General features: G+C 38.1%; 1 protein-coding gene across 5 annotated transcripts in view; it reads right to left on the bottom strand.

Annotated features, from left to right (window-relative positions):
- The window catches only part of HDAC9 (histone deacetylase 9), an 867,097-nt gene that overhangs the window by 674,715 nt on the left and 174,117 nt on the right, over positions 1–18,265 (bottom strand). The window contains exon 1 of one of the 5 annotated variants that reach the window (XM_052000807.1): positions 6,354–8,633. The exons of the other annotated variants lie outside the window; for them this stretch is intronic. The gene's annotated coding sequence lies outside the window, so the exon portion shown is untranslated. Of the gene's footprint in view, positions 1–6,353; positions 8,634–18,265 lie in introns of those variants that run through there. 5 annotated transcript variants of the gene reach the window in all.

The raw sequence follows: 18,265 nt of genomic DNA, 5'->3' as shown, positions 1-18,265 counted from the left end.
ACAGGGATTTTCTCGTTTTTACCTTAGAAAAATACCTAGGATATAAGAGATGCTCAGTCAGCGTTTACAGATTGCTAAGAGCAATCAAGCACAAAGGACTTTCAATTCTGGGAAGAAAAATACTCATTTTCTTAATCTGGAAAGTGGAGGAAGTTTCAACACCTAACATGACACTATGTTCAGATTCGGTTCCCCATAAGGCCAGTTTCTATTCCTACCTGTGCCCCAGGAATACGGGGAATCCAGAAGGTCAGTAAGCAGACCCCTTAGTTCCTCTCTCACTTTCCATTCACACTTCTCCCCACAGTGTGGAGATGAACAATCCGGTAGCATTTCTAAAGCCCTTCAGGTAAATCGCACACTAAACAATATTGTCAGTCTCAAAGACAGTGATGAATGACATGAAATCTGGAGGAAACTAAAAGCACTGAATCTCTGCAGTTTCCAATGCAATCAATTTCATCGAGTATATTCATTAAGCACCTACTAAGTGCAAAATCTCATGCAGGGCACTGAGGAATTGGGAAGACAAAGCTGAAAGGAAAGCAATCTTTAACCTCGAAGACCTTCCATTCCACTGAGGGAATATGATAGATCAACAAAGAGATCATTTACGGAGGAGAGAAAAATATCCCAAGTAGGAGGAACCATAAAAGATTCTCAGGGAAAAACATATTCGAGCTAAACTAGAACTCTGAAGTCATACAGTCCGAATTATTTTATAGACGTGGAAACAGAAGAGGTGTCTAGTATCAGGCAGGTAATAAGTATAAAAGGCAGTATTTGAGTCTTGGTCTTCTACTTTAGAAATAATACTATAACTGAGCTAAATATTTTTGTTTTTGGGGGGGAGGCAATCAGGGAATAAGTGACGTGCCTAGGATCACACAGCTAGTAAGTATCTGAGGCTCCATTTGAATGCAGGTTTGCCTGACTCCGGGACTGTGTTCTAACTACTCCAGCACCTAGTTGCCCCTCTTTGGGAAGCTTAAAGATGGTTAGAGATGCTTGAGTTGGAAATGAGCATGGAGAATATTCCTGCCCTAGGGGAGAGATCTGTCTAAAGGCATGAAAATGGGAAAGGGAGTAGGAAAAAGCCAATGGGCCAATCTGGCTGGAACTTAGGGTCAATAATATAACACAAAATAAGCCTGGAAGAGTAGGCTGGAGCTGGTGCAAAGGACTTTCAACACCAGGCCAAGGAGCTTGTATTATAATCTGGAACAACTGGGAGTAACTAATTTTATATAAATAGATATTAACATCATCGGTATATACCTATATCTATATATAATTAGTTACTCCCAGTTTCCTCATTTTTTAAAAAATATATTTATTTTTAACTTTTATGAATTTATTTTAATGAATTTATTTATATTTTACCTGAGTGAATAACATAGACAGACTTGTTGATTTCTACTGGCGGGCAGTTCGTTCCATTTGAGCAGAGTTTTACTTTGGCATACACATTCATTCCCCAAATGAGGAAACTGAAATGCCCACAAGGTAAATAATTTGATAAAGGTCATACATTTAGTAAGTGGTCTCTAGTCCTTCTGGGTCTAAGAAGCACTTTTCATACTGTGCCATCTGCAAAGGAAGAAATTAAAGCCCTCTTGAGATAAAATGACTCATGTAAGACCACACAGTCAGCATGTGGTTGAACTGGAAATTTAATCAATCATGCAACCGGCAAACATTAATTAAGCACATGTAATACTCTGTTCTTTTTTGTACTTTGTGAGAGCTGTCAAAAGTTGAATCCAGCAGGGAAAGAATCAACTGAGAAATTAAACAAAACAGAGACATTCTAAAATCATGGAAATAATAAACATGGAGAAATTCATCACATTTAAATGGTCCACCATTACCCTCTATAAATGTAGCTAAAGAAGGAGGTTCCTAAGGTATAGGAAAAAAAAAGAGCTATTCACTAGGGTCACTTAATAAGGATTTTAGTCCAAAAGAAACAATTGTCATTCTTGACAAGCGTTTGGAGGTCAGGACAGACATAAAGGAAATAGAAGAAGACATCATCCCAGACATGGCCACAAACACACTTCAAGTTAGAGAAACTAGCCAATTATACTCAGATGTTAACTTTGTGATAAGAAGGTTCAGCCTAAGTGACTTTCTTGAATCAGCTTTTGTCACAGAAGGTGCCTCAGGGGAAAAAAAATAGCCTTCATATTGAAGTAGGGGAAATGGTGATTTAGAGAGAAACACACGTGGAAAGAGAGGGGAGAGGAGCCCTTGAGGAGATGGTTTGTGACTACTTGCTAAAGGGACGATTTCCTTGCTAAAAAAACCCAATCCACCCACCCCTAGCAATTTCACCGAGCCTCTCCTTCCCCTCACCCTCTCCCCAACCTCTGAAAGCCCCACCCCTCGCAAACCCCTTCCGCAATGACAGGAAAAGAAAGTGATTTCCAATCTTTCAAAGTTTTTCCAGGAATTCTTCAGTCATCCCTGGAGATCTCATTAAGAAAAATTGATTCTCTAAAAGTTCTTAACTCTCATGGTATCCTGGACATCCCTATCTGTACAATCAGGTGAAACCCATGGACTTTTCCCCAGAATCATGTGACTAATGTATAAAAACAAATTTTATAGGATCACAAAGGAAAACAACTATATTAAAAGAGAGTTATCAAAAAGATATATTTTTAAAATCTCTTGGATCTCTTGTTAACCTTTTTGTTTATAGAATAATAAGACTAGGATGTTGTTGACCTAAATGAGGGCAGCTATATGGCGCTACAGTGGATAGAGTGCTGGGTTTACAATCAGGAAGGCTCAGTCTTCCTGAGTTCACATCTAACCTCGGTCATTTACTAGCTTTGTGACTCTGGGCAAGGTACATAACCTTATTTTCCTCAGTTTCCCCATCTGTAAATTGGACTGGAGAAGGAAATGGCAAACCACTCTCATATCTTTGCAGAGAGAAACCCAAATGGGGTCACCAAGAGCTGAAACCACAGAATAACAAATGACCTAAATGAAATGGGGCACCAAACAAAAGTGAAATAAAAATAAAATGAATTTTCTTGATCAATTTTGGACCGAAAACCACAGAAAAATGAAATTAGAAGAGCCGGGTACTGAAGGTAGATATTCAACATCCCATTTCCTGACAATAGCCATGGAAACACTTGTCAGGAGAGTAGAAAATGAGTTCACTGAAGGCAAGAACTTTTAAAACTTTGTTGTCTTATCCTCAGAAGCAGTAGCACCGCGCCTTTCATGTAAAAGGACTCCATAAATGATGAAGTCAATTTCTGCATTTCCCAGTATGAAATCCCAAATGGAATTCCTAACAATGCCCTATTCCTTTTCCTCATGGCTCCAATGCCAAAGGAAAAAGGCTGAGCTTACAACTCACAATCCACGGGGAAAAGAAATCTCCTAACTTTTGAAAGCCTTCTCTTCTCCCCTCCCAGCCTAAAGGCTTCCTCATCTATATTTGGTGTTTTGTGATTACTCATAGAGCAGATGAAAGCACACGGTATATAAATTTCAGATGTTGTCAATGCCAGACAAAGCTCAGCAATACCTTCAAGTTGCAGCCAGTTCTGATTTTTACACCACCCCGACCATGTTTATCATTCATTTTACCAAAAAAAAAAAAAAAATACACATTTTTATAGATGACTTAGATGAATTTCCTCCGTCTCCTTCACCATCCAAAGAGAAATAAATGATCTCCAGAATCAAAAGCATTCCTACAGCCGCTAGGTTGACTGAAGGGAATTTTCTGAGTGACTTGTCCAGTCCAATGTTCACCTGGCCGACACAAAGACCATACTGTCACAGTCCCAGGGTCTTTCTCTCTGGACTACACAGCCTGTCTCCCTTCTAATGTGGTCCTGGAGAAACCGATATTGCCTAAGCCTTACAGCATACCAAATGATATTTGACTTCTGGCATTCTTCTTGGTTTAAATAAATACATAAGATTAAACCTCAAGCAAGCAAGAATTGGCATTAAGAAAGTCACTCAATTCTGAGTCTTTGAACCCATCTTAAGCACAAATATTCCCCCTTTGTGCAACTCCAAATGTTTCTAACAATTCAAAATGTCTCCCACTTGGGATTTTGTTGGTGGGGGGCGCTTCCTCCACCTACACAATGGACTACCTTCAGTGCTTAGTACAGTGAGCACTAAATAAATACTAATTGTTGACTTGAGATTTTTATTATTATTATTATTCATAGTAATAGCAGCTAATCTTTATAAAAATGGTTTAAGGTTTGGGAAGCACATTACATAAATTATTTTGGTTCTCCCAACAACTCTAGAATTAATTAACCAATATTTATTAAGTGCCTTCTGAGTGAGATACAGGAGCTGGTACGTAGGTTATCTGGCAAGATTTCTGGGATGACTGGATTGGGAGTAAAACAAACCTGTCCGTCTCCTTGCCCTGCAGGAGCACAGTTCCTCACACATAGTGGGTTCATGATATCTGATCGATGGATTTGGCTTTTCTCGATTTATAGAATGGACTTTAGAAAATAAAGTCTACCACCAGCCACATAGGATCATCGTTCTAAGCTGGAAGTTCCATTAGGGACAATCAAGTTCAACCCGTTCATTTTAGGGAGGAGTAAACTGAGGTCTAGAAAGATGTCCAGAGTCACACAGCTAGCAAGTATCTATGGCTTGATTTGAACTTTGGTCTTCCTGACTCCAGGATTAGTGTTTTATCCACGAAAATGGGCTGCATTTAAAACAGAATTAATGAAGAATTGGGGGCAGGTGGGAAGAGGATACATCTGTGTATTCTCCAGGGATCTGAATCATGTGGGAACACTAGAGAGCAAGTTGACCCTGACCTTGGGTCACTGGATAAGCAAGAAAAAGTCAGTGGTCACTTGGAAGTTGTCCAGACTCACTCGATAGACAGAAAGTCGAATGTATGTGCTGCTGCTCTCCGGGCTGCTGGGCTGGGAAATGTGACCAGAGGCGGCTTGGCTCATCTCCTTTTGCCTTGCAGCTCCATTTCCTATGACAATGTTCGACCCAAAATCATTCTCACAAATGTCGAAAATGAGAGCTAGTGGAGAGGGGCCTGTTCTCTCTGCTTGGAGTTTCCATTTCAGAACCCAAACTGTACTCCTAAAATCCTGCGTAAGTCTGGACAATGTCAGTGTTTCTCAGTATCCTCTCCTGTCAGCTAGCAGATGAAATCAGCAATTTCCACCCACAACCACCAAGTCTGAATTTCTGGAATCAACTGGGGAACCAAGAGTCTCCCTGAGAATTAGAGGAACATCTAAAGTCCTAGATCTCAGCTCAGTAATTTAATTTTTACAGTGGAAAAACCAAATCTTTCTTCTTCCCTCCTCCCGAGTGATTTGGGATCTCCCTGCTAGGATCTTGAATAGTTAAGTCCTCTAGGACTGGGATTTAACTGAAATCAAAACACATTTTTGGTGCCAATTTTTGCCTTCATGAGATTTAAGAAAATGGATCATGATTAGACTTAGGATCTATCTATTCCAAATCTTTTATTTTACAAATAAAGAAACTGAGGATGAAAAACACAAAGTGACTTATTGAAGGTCACTGGGGACCATTTATTTTCTTTCTTTCTTTATCTTTTTTTTTCTTTCTCTCTCTTTTTTCTTTATTCCCTCTCCTTCCTTTCTTTCTCTCTCCTCCTCTCTTCCTTTCTTTCTTTTCTCTCCTTCCTTTCTTTTCTCTCTCTTCTCTTTCTTTCTTTTCTCTCCTTCCTTTCTTTTCTCTCTCCTCTTTCTTTCTTTCTTTTCTCTCTTTCTTTTCCTTTCTTTCTTTTACTCTTTCCTTCTTTCTTTTTCTTTCTTTTCTCTCCTTCCCTTCTTTCTCTCTCCTTTCTTCTTTTCTTTCTTTCATACTTTCTTTCTTTCATACTTTCTTCCTTCCTTTTTTCAACAAAACTATTTCATGCAAGACAGTTTCTTGATTATAAATTGCCAGTTGCTTTTTTTTCCCCCATAGCAGCTTCATATTCCACATCCAAGAGAGTTTTTATTCAAATACTTCCCCCCACAAAACCCCCTCCATTTTCCTTTCATATGAAAAGTTAAGAAAGAAACTTACCCGTCCTGTTGTGCATTCTCCCTTTGAAAAAAGTACACTGTGGTCTAGAAAACTAACAGGCTTCCCTCTGAACTTTTCTATATCCGTTATAATATTAAAGAGCAACAAGGAAGGGAAGTGGTTAGTCAGCCTGCTAATTTTATCAGTCCCTCCCACTGGTTAAACAGTACCTGATGCTACAGGCACAAAAATCAGTTTTCCAGCTCACTTCCCTTTCTGAAGTCCGATTTTATAAATATAGCAGGACTCGGGGAAGAGAGAAGCATCCGTACCTGGTATGGAAGGCAGGCAGAAGTGACGGAGGCAGCTTTCCTGTTACTACGAAGCCCTGGGACTCTGTAGTCACTCAGTTCTAAGGAGAATCTTTTCAAAAAGGAGGAGGAGGAGGAAGACAAAAAGGAAGAGGAGGAGGAGGAAGGGGAAGAGGAACAGGGATCTTACTGTGCTTCTGCCTCCGGGCAAACATACAGACGCTGGGTCGAAAGGTGTGGGGGGAGATCCAATTTAGGGGTGCCTTTGTTCTGAGGATCACCAGGAAAAGATTGGCGGCTCATTTGTGGAGAAATCGCTCTGCCCTGGAAATGAGCCAAGTTTCCGGATGTAGAAAATTCCATAACTCAGGTCCCTGGCTGAGAAGAGTCTTCCTCTGGGGCTTTGCCAATTAAAACCCAGGGACAAGATAGCTGCTGTGTGCCTGCTGAGTAAGGGCGAGACAAAGCCAGATAACAGTGAGGAAGAAGACGAACCAGAGTCCTGGATCTCCAAGCCCTTGTAGGACATCAAAAGGGATGACAGGAAGGCACGAGGGTATAATGCAGAATTTGCACCCACAAGTCCCCACTTTTAGGGATATTTTTTTTTCTTGGAACAAATCTGTGATTTATCTTCCAGGAGGAAGAATGGGGATCTGCACTATTGTAGCACTGAGGACTTGAGAAATGTCTGATTAAACAAGACAGATAGACAGACAATGAGACAGACAGAGAGACAGAGACACAGAGAGATAGAGACAGAGGTAAACTAATTTGCCAAAGATTACACAACTGTTGTTTGTCAGAGGTCAGAAGTGAACTCAGTCTTCCTGATTCTTTCTCAGTCATTATTTACTATATCATGCTGCTCCTCGTTCCCTTTAAATAACTAACAATATCTAGTATTTACTGCTGCAGTTGCTACAACCAATCAATGAATAAACATTGACTAAATACCTACTATGTGCCAGGTAGTGTACTTAGTTATTGTTGATGCTGCTACTACTACTACTACTACTACTACTAAAAATAATAATATTTTAATTTAATAAGAGATATTAATCTATTTAACTTTTGATGTGTTAAAATGCCTTTTATTCATTCCCAGTTTGATCTTTATAATAACCCAATGACTATTAATATCTCCATGTATAAATGAGAAAATTGAGGCCCTGAGAAATGATTTGTGCAAGATCACACTTTTAATCATTACTTAAAATTGTATTTTAACTCAGACACTCATAATTCTAAGTCCAGGGTTCTCTTTATTTTAGCCAAAGAAATGTAAATGTTGATCAATGAAATAAACCTCTCAAGATATCTTGGAGTTTATGGACTAGATTTCTTTCTTAAGGAGCATGCTTTAAGCCCAAATCATTCTGGCTCTCTTTGGCCATCAGCAGGTCCAAATCCAAGTCTCACTTGGTCATTGCTGGGGCCTGATGACTCAGGGTGGATGTAAATAGAAATTTTATGAATTTTCATCAAAAAAAAAATCCTGAGGTCTTCTCTCCCTGGTTGATTTTTTTTGACTACTTAAAAGAGGCTATTTTTGTCTCAGTTCTTACCTAGCCTTAATCACTGATTAAATAGGTATTACCTCAGTCAAACTGAGATGTGGGAAAGAGATTAACTTAAAAAGGCCAAGGTCTCCCATTGCATCCAGAGCCATCTCCAGTCTTGCTGATCTATATCTTGCCACTGTATTTAGATGCCACTGGGACAGTTCCTGGGGAAGTTCTGAAAGCCAATTATAGTATCTATACCATACAGGGAGAAGTGGGAAGTGAGTCAGTGTGGAAGAAGGAGTGGCTCAAGGGCAGTGGGAATGTTCTGTGAGTTAATAATGTATGGAAAATTCATTGTCAACTTTAACAGTATATAAATGTCAGACATGGTTCATGGGATCACAGAATGAAAGCTGAAAGAAATCTTTGTCATCTAATCCAACCTTTTCTCCTTTAACAGAAGAAGAAATCTTATATTTGTGTCCCCAGGGCTTAGCACAGTGTCTTGTACACAGGAGATGCTTAATAAATGTTAACTGACTGGTTATTGTGACATCTAATAATTGGCAGGGCCGGGACCAAAAATCAAGTCATCTGACTCCGTCTTTGAATCAGAATCGCAAGTAGCGTTCAAGCTCAAAATCTTGAAAATAAATGGAACTCCAAAATGTTGCCCACACATATTCACTAAAATACGATTCCCTTAAATTTATTAGACTATTTCAATTCCTGGAGCATCATTAAAAAGTCCGAGGTCTCCAGCTAGAATCGAGATCTAAGCACAATAAAATCCAAATCCCGTGCCCTGGAACACAACCAAACATCTTGACGATTCAGTAGAAGATGAGGCCATTTACAATAGACTCACACATACTGCAAGCACCACTGAGTTTTACAACTTAAGAAAATGAACCATTGAAGAGTACATGAAGAGAATTTCGAAGGGATGGTAATTTGGGGAGAATCGATTCTATACTCTGTTGCATCCCTCATCCACCTCCCAGTCTCGGGGAGGGCCTGATGCTAGGACAGCATTTCAGGGGGAAATCTCTCTCTTTTCTTCTCCTGCTATTTGCTGACCAAAGAGGAAATGCATTTTCACGCTTATTAGTTCAACTTTGCAAAATCAAAAGATCTCACTTTTGTGAATGTGTGAACAGTCTAATTCAATTCAACAAATATTTATTAAGCAACCACTATGTGAAAGATACTGTTAGGCATTAGTGCTGTTTTTTAAAAATTATTTTTAGTTTTATTTATTTTTTTTCCCTGAATCTGTGATTTCTTAGGTATGGAGAACTCTCAGAGAGGATAGTCCCTTCACCAATGAGACCCATTATCTCTTCTGCAACTTGCAGTCTTCGAAAGTTGCCTAGAGAAACATGAAATCAAGGCTCTTGCTAACAGAGTTAGTCCCTGTCCTTCCATTTTCAGAGTCCAGGTCTTTACTGATCACCCTGTCTGTCCAGATGTGAAGATACAAAAATAAAAATTAAAAACAAAAACTGCCCTAAATAAAAATATGACCTGTACTGAAGGAACATGCATTCATATGGGATAAGATATGATATTTACAGATGAAAACAATATAAAATATAGAAAAATATAAATATAGTATAATATTTACAGATAAAAAAATTACAGATGAAAACAATACAAAATATAAAAAAGTAAAAAAATATAGAAAAAGTAAAATACCAAATACTTGGGAGGGAGACACTAGCAGCTTAAAGATAAAGAAGAGGTGCATGTAGGAGGTGGTACGTGAGAAAAACCTTGAAGACAGGGAAAGTTTCTAAGGTACTAAGATAAAGAAAGAATGCCTCAAAACCACAAGGGACAATCTCTCAAAATCATGGAAGTAACAGAGGGAATTATGAGTTCATGTGGTGAGCAGTAACTAATTCTCTCAGATTTAGTGATGAAAAGAGACATTTGGGTTACTCATTTAGGAACCTAGAGTACATTTCACAGAACTTGCAAATTTTTTACATTAAAAAATCTTTCAAAACTACCTTAGAAAAAGCAGCAATCTTTCTGAAAGAAGAATGTCAAGGTTTCATCTTAGTGGGGACACAGAACATGATGTGAGCATGACATTAACTAATTCCACAGCACGCTAATATGTCTTCAGTTGAATAGTGCAGCATAAACACTGAATTAAATCTGAGCTCATCATCCCCATAGATCGAGAGGATCTAGGGAAATGGGTGCCTCCAAAGTGGGCCAGAAGGAATGTTTAGACTTCTGTTCTTCCCATATATATAAAGTAAATATCCCTTTGTCAGAGCTAGTCAACTTTAATTGGTTAAATGAAGATACTAGTCCCTGGCAGCTAATAATACAGGAGACATACTGGAATGGAGAACCTGAGCTACCCCAATCCCTCAGAATGCCCCTAGAACTATGGGAACTGACATATCTGGCCTAAGTCTAGAAGAAAATAACATATCCCCTACACTAGACAATCACTTTGGCAAGTGTTGGACTCTTCAGGGGTCAAGAAACATGACCTGAATAAATGATTACCCACCATTAAAAGGCAGTGGGGGGAAAACTACAGTTTTGTGAAAAAGACAAGCAAAGCAAGAAGAGGATCCTTAGCAGGCACAAAATAGTTTTCAAAACATTAAATTAATTTTCCCTACTACTTTAAGGTAAAGAATATATCTGGAAGCTTGGGTGATGATGACAATCCCAAACAATATTGGTATTTCTATAATATCTTAAAGCTATTAAAGAACTTTGTGCGTCTTGTCTTATTTAAGGCACACAACCACCCTGTGAAGTAATTATTAGAGATATTGCCATCCCCACCAAATTTTACAAAGTAGAAAACTGAGGTTCAATAGGGTGGTGATTTGTCTGTGGCCAAGCAGCAAGTCTCAGAGGTAGGATTCAGGTCCTGGTCTGAATCCAGATGTACTACCCTTTCCACTCCACCATAATTACATTAGATCTGCCTCCCCCCTCCTTTTGCAGAGAAAAAAGTGATTTTAAAAACATAAGAATCCAATATAACTATGAAAAAATGGCATTGCTATATGTCTCATCTGCAAGATGAAAACCCATATTTATTCAGCTTAATTTGGCAGCTTATATAACATTTTAAAATACCAAATAAACTGAGAAAAATATGGATAACTATTTTGAGAGTTTTTTGATGTTCTCTTTCCCAATGATTTCTACTTTATTCAATTACTTAAAGAAATAAGCACCCTGGAAACACACTCATTCAACTAGAGAATTGAGAAGATACTTGCTTATTGTATCTGCCTCCATATCCACTATGAAGTCAAGCTCATACCATACCACAGTGTCACATCCCCACATCTCAGAGGGTCTATATAATATATATGTGTGTGTGTGTGTGTGTGTTATGTGTAATTTGTTTTATGTTGCTAGTTTTAATTTTATATCTTTTAATATCTAAATATATTTCTCCCCTTGTCTCTATATAAGAAGAATATCTTGTAAAAGTGAGTAAAAAGGAATAGGAAAATACAGGTTAGCAAAATGAACCAACGCGTCAACCAAGTTTGACACAATAGGCAACATTCCATACTTGTAGACCCCCATCTTTGCAAAGAAGGGAGAAGTACACAAGATTCTATCTCTTCTTTAGGGCGAAGATTAGTCATTATTATTGCAGTGTTCACTTTTGTTAGTTTTTCTCATTGCTCTGATTACTCTACATATTGTTTGCTTGATTCTGCTTATTTTCCTCTTCATCAGTCAGAGAAATCTTCCAATATTTCTTTATTCTTCAGCATTATCATATTTTACAAAGCTTTACTATTTCATTACATTCATCTACCCCAATGTTGAGTTATTCCCCAATTCAAGAGCTTCTACTTTGTTTCCAATTCTTTGGAAAGTACCAATATATTTTTTTAACCTTTTCTGGGTATAAGCTTAATTAAGAGGTCTCTGAGTCCATCTTTGTAAAAGACTTTCATAGAATGGTTAACCTAACTGGCAATCTATATATTTTTCCCTCAGCCTTTCTACCTCTGACTCTCTTCATCTTTTACTATGTTTACTGATGGATTTCTTTTCTGACGCTTCAGAATATAACAAATAATTTACGTTCAAGCAATTATAAAGATATAGGCAGTAGGTCTATCAGTGAATGAAACCAAGATTCTTGCCCAGTGCAGACTGGGATTTTGACAAGATCTAATCTAGACAGATATCAATCCTGAGGCAATTCTGGTTGGGAAGGACAAGATAGAAACAGAGGGTCATGAAATAACAAGTAGTTCTCCAGCAAAAAGTAGTTTGGTAACCACAAAGAGGAGGCGTGTCTGAAATACAGAAACAAGGATTTACAACATGGCAGTATCAAAGCATCAAGAGGGAAACAAGCAGACTTAGTCTACTTAGTCTAAAGTCTAGAGCTGGGGAGAAGCTTAAGCTACTGGGGATTCAAAAGGCTCCCATTCAAAAGCTGTATTTCATGAGTTTGCCTCATTTTTCAGCCTAAAGGCAAGGCTTTTGCTCTTTTGAGGCAAAACATTTAGGGCTAACCAATGCTGTCCATCTCATTTTCTTCATCAGCTTCAGCCGTGGACAGCTCCCCACTTATGTTGTTGTTTCCCAAGCTGGATACAGCTCAATTTGGTAGGCAAAAGGAGGAATGTTTCACTTTGGGTGTATATATAGGCCAGTGGGCAGAATTAAAGTTGTTTTTGTTTAAACATGAACATTACATTTAAAATGTAATTGAAAATGAATTCAAGAAATCTAGAGCCCAAATGAACAGATGTGTAAAATCCCTTCAAAAATGCCAGATTCCCTATATTCTCATTTTAATTGCTTTTTAGAAATGCAGTGAAGCAAGTAGTTTTTAAAATCACTATTATTAAGTCAGTGAGAAAGTTTCTTTAACCTGTTTTTAGACAAGGAAATGGACATTCCAATAAAGTGGCTTTTAAAAGCAGACTTCTCTGTTTCCTTTCCATCCGCCTCATCAAGAAGCCAATTCAATTTAATCCACTTATTCAACGAGAAAAATTGAACTGCTGTTATGAGAGGTAACGTGGATCCAACCCCAGAGTCAGGAAGACTAAAGTTCAAGTCCTTGTTTAGAATAATATTATGTGACTGAAAAAAATCATTTAATCTCTTTAATGCCAGCTCTCAGACTTTAAACTGCAGAACAATTAATCAATCAGTGATCAGAGTTAGCAGATTGGAGCCAAGTCTGAGGTCCCACACATACAAAAAGTTTTAAAAGCCCCTTCCAGGGTCTTCTATTCTAATGACAAATAACAATATATAGACTAGATTCAAACAAAGAAGATAAAATCTTCACAATTATAATTTATAGGATAAAGCATCATTAGCTGGGCACATGGCTAGCAAATGATGTGTGAGATGAGTCTTGAAGGAAGCCAGAGATTCTAAGACTTGAAGGTTGGGAGGAAGGGAGGGAGACGCATCTAAGCAATGACAGGACAAAAGGCAATAAAAGGATGTTGGAGATGGAGAACATTTTAAAATATACTGTTAGGTGCAATTTCCAGGCCTAGGGTTGCCTACATCGATGGGATAATAAGGTGGGGCCTTTATAAGAAAGATCTTTGGACCAAGGGCAGGAAAAAAAAAGATAAATAAGACAAGAACCCTGTTCTCAAGGAGCAAAAAGTACAGATGTGAAGAAAGGATGTATATATAAAATCCAAGTCCTTTCAACTTTCAGAAGACTTAACTAAAAAATAAATAACTGAAGAAAACCTCAAACAAAAACCAATCAACATTTCCACAAATATACAGATGAAGTATTGAAAGGAATCAGACTCTGTATTTTTATTCAAATTGATAGATAGTTCAAAGCTTTGTATTCTGATATACAAAATGTCAAAAATTTCAAAAGAAATCAAAATTATCTATATATCTGGGATCTATATTCAGTAGACTATAAGTTCCTTGAGGGAAGACACTGGTATCATTTTTTTTCGTTTTATTCCTAAAACCTAATATGGTGCTTCTTCAAACAGCAATAAATAATCAATTCCTGTTGCATTTAATTGGATTCATTGGTTAAATCTTTTTCTTACCTCCTCATCTGAAATCATTCAGATTCCTTCTCCCATTATTGCCTCCTTACCAAAAGAGGAGGTCTTTTCCCTCACAAACCTCTCTACATTCGCATATGATCCCATTCCATTCCCCTACATCATGTCTTATCACCTTATGCCTAGACTATGGCAAGGGCCTCCTAATTGCTCCCTCTATCTCAGGTCTCTCCCTTCTCCACACTATTCTCTACTCAGCTGGGAAATTGATCATCCTAAAATGGATTGGAAAATGAGCAGACATTATTACCTTTTGGAAAGGAAATAGAATTTTTATAAATAAAGACTCTGATTCTTCTCCAGTACAAAGTACAGTTCCAACAGTGTCAGGTTTGACCTTTCCATAAACTACAACAATAACCCCAAGATAGAATGTTAAATCATATGTGTGGCTTATGATGCCCTAACTAACCAGTTTGCTTCCTACCTTCCCAGTTTACTCACACCTTCCTCACCTACATGTTCTATAACTCAGTGTGACTGACCTCTTCAAATCTCCTGAGAGGTCAAAAAACATGTTCCCCCAAAGAGTATAAGAGAAAGCCTATGAAAGGTTGTGATTTTACTGTTGTTGCTTTTTAAAATTTCTATAAATAATATTTTCCAATATTAAAAAGTCAGCTGGCTCTAATCTTTCTCTGGTCTTCCTTGTTTTATTTTTTCCAAGTTGTTTGACTCACAAGGATTGAAAACCACATTTGAAAATGTGCAGTTCTCTTACAACAGAGATAAAATGGATCCAGTTTAACTTCCTCCAAACAATGGCCTGCCAGAGCTCCCCTCCATGTGTAATCATCCCTTTTTCCCTCATCCGAGTTCTCCATGATTCTGATTCTTAATTTTGAAAGCCAGTCAGTGGCTGTTGTTTATGTGATATTCAATAGAGAAGAGAATAAAGACAAAGCATTTCACCCAGAACACTATCTATAACCTTGAAATGTTATTCTCTGAGTGTTTCTTCTGCTCACTGAGCAAATTTTAGTCTTTGAGCCAGATGTCTAAATACAGAGCATGGGCTATGCTTAAGGGCTAAAAATACAGTTTCTAGTACAAGGTGATAGGGACTAAGGAAGGTGTTTAGAATATGCTGTTCTAAAGATAAAGGTAACAGAGCATCAGATAGACAATCAGGCAGGGGCATTCGGGCTCCAATCTGGGTATCTCCTGGGCAAGGTAATCAAAGAGAGCTCTTCTAAGCAATGTATATTATTCTCAAACAAGTTAATAAAACAGCATTTTTTGGCTAAGATTGAGTCCTCGTGCCCTTTGGCTTGGGCTAGATTGGCATCAGATCAATGTCTTGGGAACTCTTTGAAAAACTGGATGTGCAGCCACAAAACTGTGCATCCTTGGATCCAGCAATGGCCCTATAAAATCTGAATACTGAAAGTATTTTTAAGAGAAAAAAGAACAGACCTATTTCTATAAAAATAATTATAGCAATTCTAGAATCGGCAAAGAATTGATGATGGAGGAGATGCCCATCGATTGAGAAATAGCCGAAGAAGTTATGGTATAAGATGGTGATGGAATCTATTAGGTTATAAGAAATGATGAGCAGAGTGACTTCAGAAAAACCTGGAAAGACTGACACAAACTGATGCAAAGTGAAGGAAGCTGAACCAGAAGAATGTACATACTAATAGCAAGATTGTAAAGATTTTCAACTGAATAATAGAAAATGATCCAAGACGAACCCAAAGTTCCAATGATGAAAGATGCTCTTCACCTCTGGAGAGAGAACTGATGAAGTTTGAATGCAGATAGAAGCATACGGTTTTCACTTTCATTATTGTGTGTGTGTGTGTGTGTGTGTGTGTGTGTGTGTGTGTGTGTGTATTTTGGTCTGTTCCTTTTCTTCTGACATGAATAATGTGGAAATATATTTTGCATGGTTACAAGATGCATAACCTACATTAAACTGCTTACCATTTGGAGAAAAAGGGAGAGAGAATTTAGAACTCAACAATTTGGAAAATAAATGTTACAAATTGTCTTTACGTGTAACTGGGGAAATATTTTTAAAATTTGGAAATCCACATCTGTACAATGACCAGCTTCCAGAATGACACTTTTCAGCTGGCCTCTCAACTTGCAGCTCCCATAGACAAAATGAAAGAAGGCTCTCGCTAATGTGTTCTTCAATGATAGACCCTACATAGGGATGCTAAAACCATTGGAAACCATACATTTAATGAGTTAACTTGGCAATACAGGCTGTATATATTTAGTTCCTTGTGTATTTGTGTGTGTGTGTGTATGTGTGTGTGTGTATGTGTGTGTGTGTGTGTGTGTGTGTGTGTGTATCAAATAGGTTATTTTCTTTTTCTTTTAAAACACTGTGAACAGGAGAAAATGGCTACCAAAAGTCTGTCCACTTATATTTTCATTGAATAAGTATTTACTAAATGACTACCATGTCATAGCACTATATCCCTGACACTTCATTACTCATTAAGACCAGAAGGAAGTAGAATCATGAATAAAATGAAGAAAGTATGTGTAGTTTACAACACCCAGTTCTGGGAAAAAAAAAATAATCAGTGGACTTGGAATCAGGAGACCTGAATTCATATCCCAACTTGGCTTCTGTGCTTCTAGAGAAAATAGTTCTGACTTCTAATCTTTACTCTACCATGTGCTGTATTAATGATCTTAGGAAAGTTCCCTGAACCTCAGTTTCCTCATCTGTCAAATAAGATAGTTGGATCTGATGGTTTCTCTTCCAGTTCACATTATCTCATCTTGTGTTTCTAAAAGAAATCCCTTAACTTCTCTGGGCCATTTCTCCATCTGCAAAATGAGGGGATTGGACTAAATGAGTTTTCTAAAGCCAGAGTCACATGGAGCCATTAAGGGGAGAGAGAGCTTTGGATCAACAAACTTGGATTTAAATCGCAGCTGTATCATCTATGAATGGCCCTCAGCAAGTTTTTGAACTTCTATTCATCTCAATTTCCTCAATTTCCTGCCAAATGAGAGGTTTGGATCAGGCCCCTTCCAGACTGAAATCAAGGATGCTCTGCTCCCTACTAGATCCAGCAGTTTAATGAATTATCTCCAACCTTAACACAACTGTTTGTGCCCCAGGACACGGTGCTACAGCTGGATCTGGGATTCACTGGGATGGGAAACAGAAGGAGATCCCTCCATTCTGGGAGCTTCTCTTTAATCTAGAGGGGTAGGGGAGGTGAGCAGTGAAGTCGGTCACAGGAACGGCCATGAGTCATGTGTGCCAGAGGTGGGCTTCCGGATGACCTTCCCCATCATGCCGGGCTGCATCTACACACATACACACACTGAGAGTCTATCCATCATACACATCTGTATATATAAATACACCTGTGTATATATACACATATAAACACACATCTGTATCTGTACGAATAAACTGGATTGTATAATACATAGTTTTGAACATATGTATATTTATGTGTTTTTATATATGTATATAGTTCGGCTGTATATATACATAAATATTTTGTACACATATACAGGTACCTGTATACATGTGGGTACATACATAAGCACACATTCAATACACACATGCGATATGTTTGTGCACTATATGTATAGACTTAGATTTGTATAGATATATAGTTTGGATATATGTGTGTGTGTATACACACACATACACATTAAATAAATATACCCATGTACACATACACACATGTATGTATGTGTATTGTATATTTTTTTTCTCCTCAGTATTTCATTAGCCAAAAATGTCTACTGCCATTGCAGCTCATCTTTGGTAGGTATGATTATGAGTCTTGGGATGACTTGGGAAGAAATCAATAGTAAAATAAAGTGGATATATAGAAATTATCCAAAGCAGGAAGCCAAAAAGAAATATCCTCCTCAGAATATTCAACATCCAAACCCAGGGGCTTCCTTTCAACATTTTCATTTTTCTCTTAGAAAAATAAAATATTTCTTATTCACTGCCATGTTTTTTTAGAAAGATGAGTCCTTGCCCTCTTTGGCCTGGGCTGGAGATGGACAGAGCCGTGGGGTTTGGCAACAGGTCACCATTTTGGGAACTCTCTGCAAAGATCTAATATGTGGAAGGGTAAAGATGGAATGGACTTCTGGTTTATCCCTAATTTCAAGGGCTTTAGGTCCATACTGACTGCCCGCTACAGGGCTCTCCTTCCCCAACAAGGATGGCCTTGTCAGGATAGTGGATGTCTGGTGAGAGAAAAGACTATTCTCTCTTCACTGAACTACCCATCACCACCCCACATCTTTCAGGAGATGATCCATGTGGATCCATGGCAATGTAGAATTAGCGGGCAAGGAAGGGACCTTCGAGGGCATCTTGTCCACGGTTTATAGAAGCGAA

This window comes from Antechinus flavipes, chromosome 5 (genome assembly GCF_016432865.1).
Source record: "Antechinus flavipes isolate AdamAnt ecotype Samford, QLD, Australia chromosome 5, AdamAnt_v2, whole genome shotgun sequence".
NCBI lineage: Eukaryota > Metazoa > Chordata > Mammalia > Dasyuromorphia > Dasyuridae > Antechinus > Antechinus flavipes.
The sequence above is the reverse complement of the archived record's forward strand: the minus strand, read 5'-3'. Positions and strand labels throughout refer to the sequence as shown.